Below are 5,939 nucleotides of genomic sequence, written 5' to 3' on the forward strand. Positions count from 1 at the left end.
TGCAGGGGTGTACTTCGTCACACACGCTCTCGCCACTTACCACCATGTACACGTCGTGTACCTCGGCAACCTTCAAGCGGAAGCCTGGCGAGGGAGTCGGCCACGACCTGACTAACCACACAAGTCTCTAGTCCAGGTTTATCGCCTATTCGGGTTCCATCCGCAAGGAGATCCGGCCGGGGTGTCGCTCACGGCCCCAAACGATGTGAACAGGGTTCCCAAGCCCACCTCGACAGATGGATCTACGCTTGGTACACCGTGCCACGGTGCCTAGTCTGTCCCAAGCCCACCTGTACCGGGTGCCACTTGGTAGACTACTAACACTACCTACAAACACCAGAAACTAGTTGCAACTCCTGGACAGAGATCAGGTTGATTAATAAGTCGAGAGGGGCACTTAAGCATTCCAATGCGTGGTAGTAACTGTTCATGGATCACAAACACAGAACTCAGTTCCTGAGGACGGCTTCAATGAGACAACCCACCATGTACTCCTACATGGCCTCTCACCGCTACCTTTACCAAATCGTGTTCACACACTTAGCTCTCACACAGTAGGACATGTTCACCACTTTCCAATTCATTCCCGATGAACCAGACCTGACACAACTCTAAGCAATAGCAGGCGTGACAAACAAGCATGAATGAGTAGGCACATCAGGGCTCAAACAACTCCTACTCATGCTAGTGGGTTTCATCTATTTACTGTGGCAATGACAGGTCATGCAGAGGATAAAGGGGTTCAGCTACCGCAGCAAGTAACAGATGAATCGTTGTTGTCCTAATGCAGTAAAAGAGAGCATGAGCGAGAGAGTGGGATTGTATCGGAATGAGCAAGGGGGTTTTGCTTGCCTGGCACTTCTGAAGATAGCATTGAGTCTTCATTAGTGTCAACGATCACAACGCCGGAACATCGTCTACCGAGAGGGGACAAATACCGGCAAACAGAGAAGAAACACGATCAATGCAATGCACAATATGATGCATGATCATGACATGGCAATATGCTGTGGTTTGGGCTAATGCAACTAGCAGCAAGTTAAATGGAGTTGGCTTGAATCAAAGATTCAAATTCAAACTCCATATGTGATTTCTTAAATGCCATTTAATTGAATTGTCCTAAACAGTAGTCATAAGTTGTTCTAACATGCATGGAGATGGTACAGATGGATAGATTGGATTTTTCTGATCATTTTTCATATATAAATTATTTCATTTGGAGTTATGGTTGATTTTCTATGATTTTTAGAAGTTTATAGGATTTTCTGGAATTTCCTGAAAATCCAGAAAAGGATTAATTGCGTCAGCACTGCGTCATGCCTGTGTCAGCAGTCAACTGGGTTGACCCAGGTCAAACCTGACGTGTGGGGGCCACACGTCAGCGACACAGGGCTAATCCTGGTCAAACCCAGCGCTGACTGAGGTTTGACCAGGCCTGGGCCCCACTGTCAGTGGTTGTGGGCAGTTTTAAGGAGCGGGGTTAGCGCCTAATGGCCGTGCCACGTTGGCACAGCCGGAGTTAGGTCGCCGGCGACCATCCAGTGCGGCGGCGACTCGCTGAGTGGCGCTAGGGGCAGCGGCTGGTTGCGCTGAGGGCACCAGGAGGGAGCCCATGCTCGTCCGCATCCAACGGAGTAGGCAGCAGCGACTGGGGTGCGCTGTACTCGCCGGAGACGAGCTCGCGGCGGCGGCCGGAGTTCGGGAACATGCGGGGTTAGCGCTGCGGCATGCAAACGAGCTGGCTGTCGCGCTAGTGTTGCTCCACGGGGCGTTGCGAGTGCAACGGACGCACACGCGGGGCCATTTGGTCCCCGGGGCTTCGCCGGCGACGAGCCCGTGCGGCGATGGCTATGGTAAGCAAGGGGGCGACGGCTACGGCGGCCGAACGGGGGCATGGTTAGGGGGGAAATGACCCGGGGCTCACCGCGGTCACGAAGAGCTTCTCGCCGAGCTCGGAAGGCACGGACGGCGACGGATTTGACGGCGGCGATGCACGGCCGTGCGCGGAGACGACGGGTCGATGGCGAGGCGACAGGGCGTCCGGCGATGCTCTCGTTGAGGGGGAGCTTCAAGGCATCGAGGCGGAGCTCGTGGACTCATCGGCAGGGCGAGGGGTGGCCGGTGGCCATGGCTACGGCGAGCGGCGGCTGCGGCTGCGCTCGGGTGAGTGCGCGCGAGAGGGAGCAGAGGAGGGGGAGGGGGTCCAGGGAGAGAGCGAGGGGGTCGAGCGGGCGACGTGGGCGTCGTCCGGATCCTCCAGAGGCGCGGGCGGCAAGCAGGTGACGCCGTGGCGCGCGCGGCGGCGTCGCGGTGTCCCTCCTCTACCTACTGGCAGAGGTAGGCGATGACTGGCACCAGGCCAGTGGGCTGGGCCGTGCTGGGCCAGGCCAGGTAAGCGCCAGGTAAGACTCCTTTCTCTCTCTTTTCTTAATTGTTCTGTTTCCTATTTTATTTCTCTGTTTTGAATTAGTAAAAGAAATACTAATTCGTTTTGTAAGATCCTGAAAATAATTGTGGGCACTTTTGAAAATATCTCCAATAGCCCTCAAATGCTTTCAAGACTATTTGGACAGTTAAGATATTTTATAGAATTCAAAAGTCCAAATTCAAATACTTATGATTTAATTCAAAAATCCAGAAATGACCTAGAAATATGTTTATCATTTTTGGCAGAGGTTTTTACCTTTATCAGAAATGATGAACATTACCAAGCATTTTGGGATCATTGAAAATATTTCATTGTGATCCTAGTTGGATTTCATTTGGTGCTAGGGTTTGAACATCCCCATTTCAAGTTTAGGCAAAATTTAAACATGATGCACACATGAAGCTAGCCTAGTGCATAGCAAGGCTAGGGATGTGACATAGTACGTGATGCAATAGTCGCTACGAAGATATTCATGCCAGCCATTTATTACTAAAAGCAGAAGAATCCTACTTCTTGAATTTATATTCCAATAGTCTGCTTCAGTCACTACCAAGATTTAACTTATGTTTTGGCACACTCTTGACAGGCCCGTTGAGAAAGGTGTGCGAGCGGTGCGACCGCACAGGTCCCAAAATCGTAGGGGCCCCGATCGGTGAAAAAAACATATACGATCCGGTTCATGCGCTGGATGGCTGGTTTTTTAGCTGGCTCGTGTTATCCTATCGCAACAAAACTGCAGACGGATGCACCAGAAGCGGAAACTCATTACGTTGAGGCCCCTAGTTCCACTAATCGCAGCCAATAGGGCCCAGCCGGATGTACGAGATCAAATAGATATGTCTCTGTCTTGGGAAAAAACAACTTCACGAATAGGGAGACCCGTCTACCTGCTTCTAAGAACGGACGAGCCGCCGATGGATGGCGGAACGCCACGGCGAGTCCGCTGTACTGCCCTCCGTCGCCGGATGTATCCCTGCTGCGGCAGCCTCATTTGGTCATCCCCGAATATCTTCCTAGGTAAGCCGTAAACCATAAGCTGGGAATCAAAATAGATGGACGAAAAACTTGTTAGGGTAATCTCTTTTGTTTAGGGTTGGGTAATCTATTTTCTGATACAAATTCTGGTTCTCTTTTGCTGTTGCCATATCATATCCACTGCAATCCCTACTTGTACAGTAGTGCTGCTCAATTAGGCACGTACTCGATTTTAATCAAAATTAATATGATAAACACATTACCTCTGATCTAATTTTTAATTCTAGTACTAATTCTTCGTCTTTGGCTCTTCTGGTACATTACTAGTATATTTCATTACAAGAAACACTCCATCGATTTTTATTTTATGAGAATAGACTCAATGGATTTACAGATTTGTTTCAAGAAATACTAGACGGAAGATGCTTTTCAGTACAACATACAGTCATTTTACTGTTTCAGTACAATTCGCCAATAAAATAAAATTAGTACTATGTTTACTCTTTGGCATTACTATATGATCTATTTCTAAATACTTTACTAAATAACACATATCGAAGCTATGTAATTAATTGAAATTATGTCTAGTAATATTAGTTATACATTTGTTTTGCAAACTTTTGGGCCCCATATTACATTTCGCACCGGGGCCCCGAATTTCTGCAGACGGCCCTGACTCTTGAAACGAGCATAAATACTTGAGATTTAATGTAATCTATATGTCCTATTGTGGCATGCTACTCACTCTACAAATTTAGATCTGAATATTTAGTATCTACTTACTATTTAGTCTTGGTGGGAAGTGAGCCACCTGCACTAGAAAAATTAGAATGTAGCACATGCAAATACTATGAAAAATACTTTCATACTTAACACATTTGTTCTAGAGCTGATTGAACCGCTACCTTGTCTAATGTGAATCAGAAATATATTACCGTTAATGTAGTTTTTTTGTGTGGACTATACCATTAATGTAGTTGGTAAACTTATAATGTGATCTTGCTTTCCTTATGTTTCCAACCCTTCTTATCACTGTCAGTTTAGGATTTGTAAGTTTAACATGGTTACTTCGCTTGTAGGCTTTTGATGTCGTGGATGGTAAATGAGCAAAACATACCAACTCATTATGTCCCAGATTTAAGGCATCCCTGTTTAGTGACTCCATCCTGATTCAGCTGGCTACAACACTTGATCTGGCTGGATGTCCACTAGATTGTGGCTGCAGTGTGAATTGTTTTCTTTCTTTTTTGGCTGTGAATTCATGCGTGGTTTGATGGTATGCCATCTTCTCTGGACACAATAGCTAAAAGCCCATGGAAACAAAGCCAAGTGGTCAGTGGAAGTACTTTCTTGGAAGAAACAAATGAATCATAGTTATTTGCTTTCCGAATCTGTTTATTCTTCCATCTTCTTGATGTAAAACATCATGATTTTTTTAGAATTGTCAAGCATTATGATAAAAATGAATTCTTATATTTACTCATGCCAAGACATCGGTCGTCTTAATTAACGTACAAATGCATTATGTGTTCAGGAACATGTACACAAGAAATACGAGAATTTCCACCTTGTTGAAGATCTTCCATAAAATAATTGCGTTGATAAAGTTTAGTATTATACGGCGTGTTACTGATATTCTTCTTACGTGAGCTCTCAATTTCTCACAACGGGTCCCAATCTTTTTCATGTTGGCTGGTTCAATTAGTGGTTTCCTGCAAGTCTTGTTTTTCTTCCGCTGGTTACCATTTTCTTACACGAGCGGCCAAGATCCTTTCATGGGTGGTTGTCACTAGGACAACGTGTCCATAATCTCCTAATTTTCTTAAGTTGGCCAGCAGTTTGCTGAACTCAAGGCACACACGCATAGGCTAGCATGGAATTTCTTTTTTTACATCGCTCATGCAGGAGTCACAAAACGCACGTGAAGCACAGTTGCTAATGTAGTAATTTTACGTTGCATGCAAGGATTCCTTACTTCGGTGCAAGTGGCTGGTTAGGTGGGGGCACGGTGAGCACTGTTGTAATCTTACATTGCATGCAACTTTTCTTACTCCGGCGCATGAGGCTGGTTAGACGGGCGCACGGGGCTGGCTGCTTATTCTTCACCCTGGGTGACGAATAGCGCGACCCTATATATATATATATATATATATACACACACACAACCATGCACGTGTTTGTATTGCCAGTGACACAACGTTTGGATGGAGACTATGTGTCTTTTTCTTTTTGGACAATTAAAGTATGATGTATGGCCATTGAGAATAAAATTAGGAGGCCAACATTTTTATTCTACAGCTTTTTCCCTAGGATTAACGTGAGAGACACGACATGGACAGGTACCGATGGAAGGATGTCTTGTGCATAACAAATCACATATTTTCTTCTTTTTTCTTTCTGATTATTAAAGGGAAAAGGAAAGAGTCCAAGTGGAGGAAGGCTCGTGTACGTGGGATAGGGGACTCCAAGTGGAGAAATACTCATGGGATAGGAGAGCACGTCGTCTCGCCTCTGCATGTTTCATCCAACGGCTATA

The 5,939-nt window shown here is 46.0% G+C and overlaps 1 long non-coding RNA gene across 1 annotated transcript; it reads left to right on the top strand.

Moving 5' to 3' along the window:
- Nucleotides 1-2,684: 2,684 nt before the first annotated feature.
- On the top strand, nt 2,685-4,894 carry LOC123049223 (uncharacterized). The gene is made up of 2 exons (XR_006423489.1): nt 2,685-3,445; nt 4,483-4,894. It is a non-coding gene; the product is annotated as an uncharacterized lncRNA (long non-coding RNA).
- The last annotated feature ends 1,045 nt before the right edge of the window (nt 4,895-5,939 follow it).

The sequence above is a fragment of the Triticum aestivum genome, chromosome 2D (assembly GCF_018294505.1).
Source record: "Triticum aestivum cultivar Chinese Spring chromosome 2D, IWGSC CS RefSeq v2.1, whole genome shotgun sequence".
Taxonomy (NCBI): Eukaryota; Viridiplantae; Streptophyta; class Magnoliopsida; order Poales; family Poaceae; genus Triticum; species Triticum aestivum.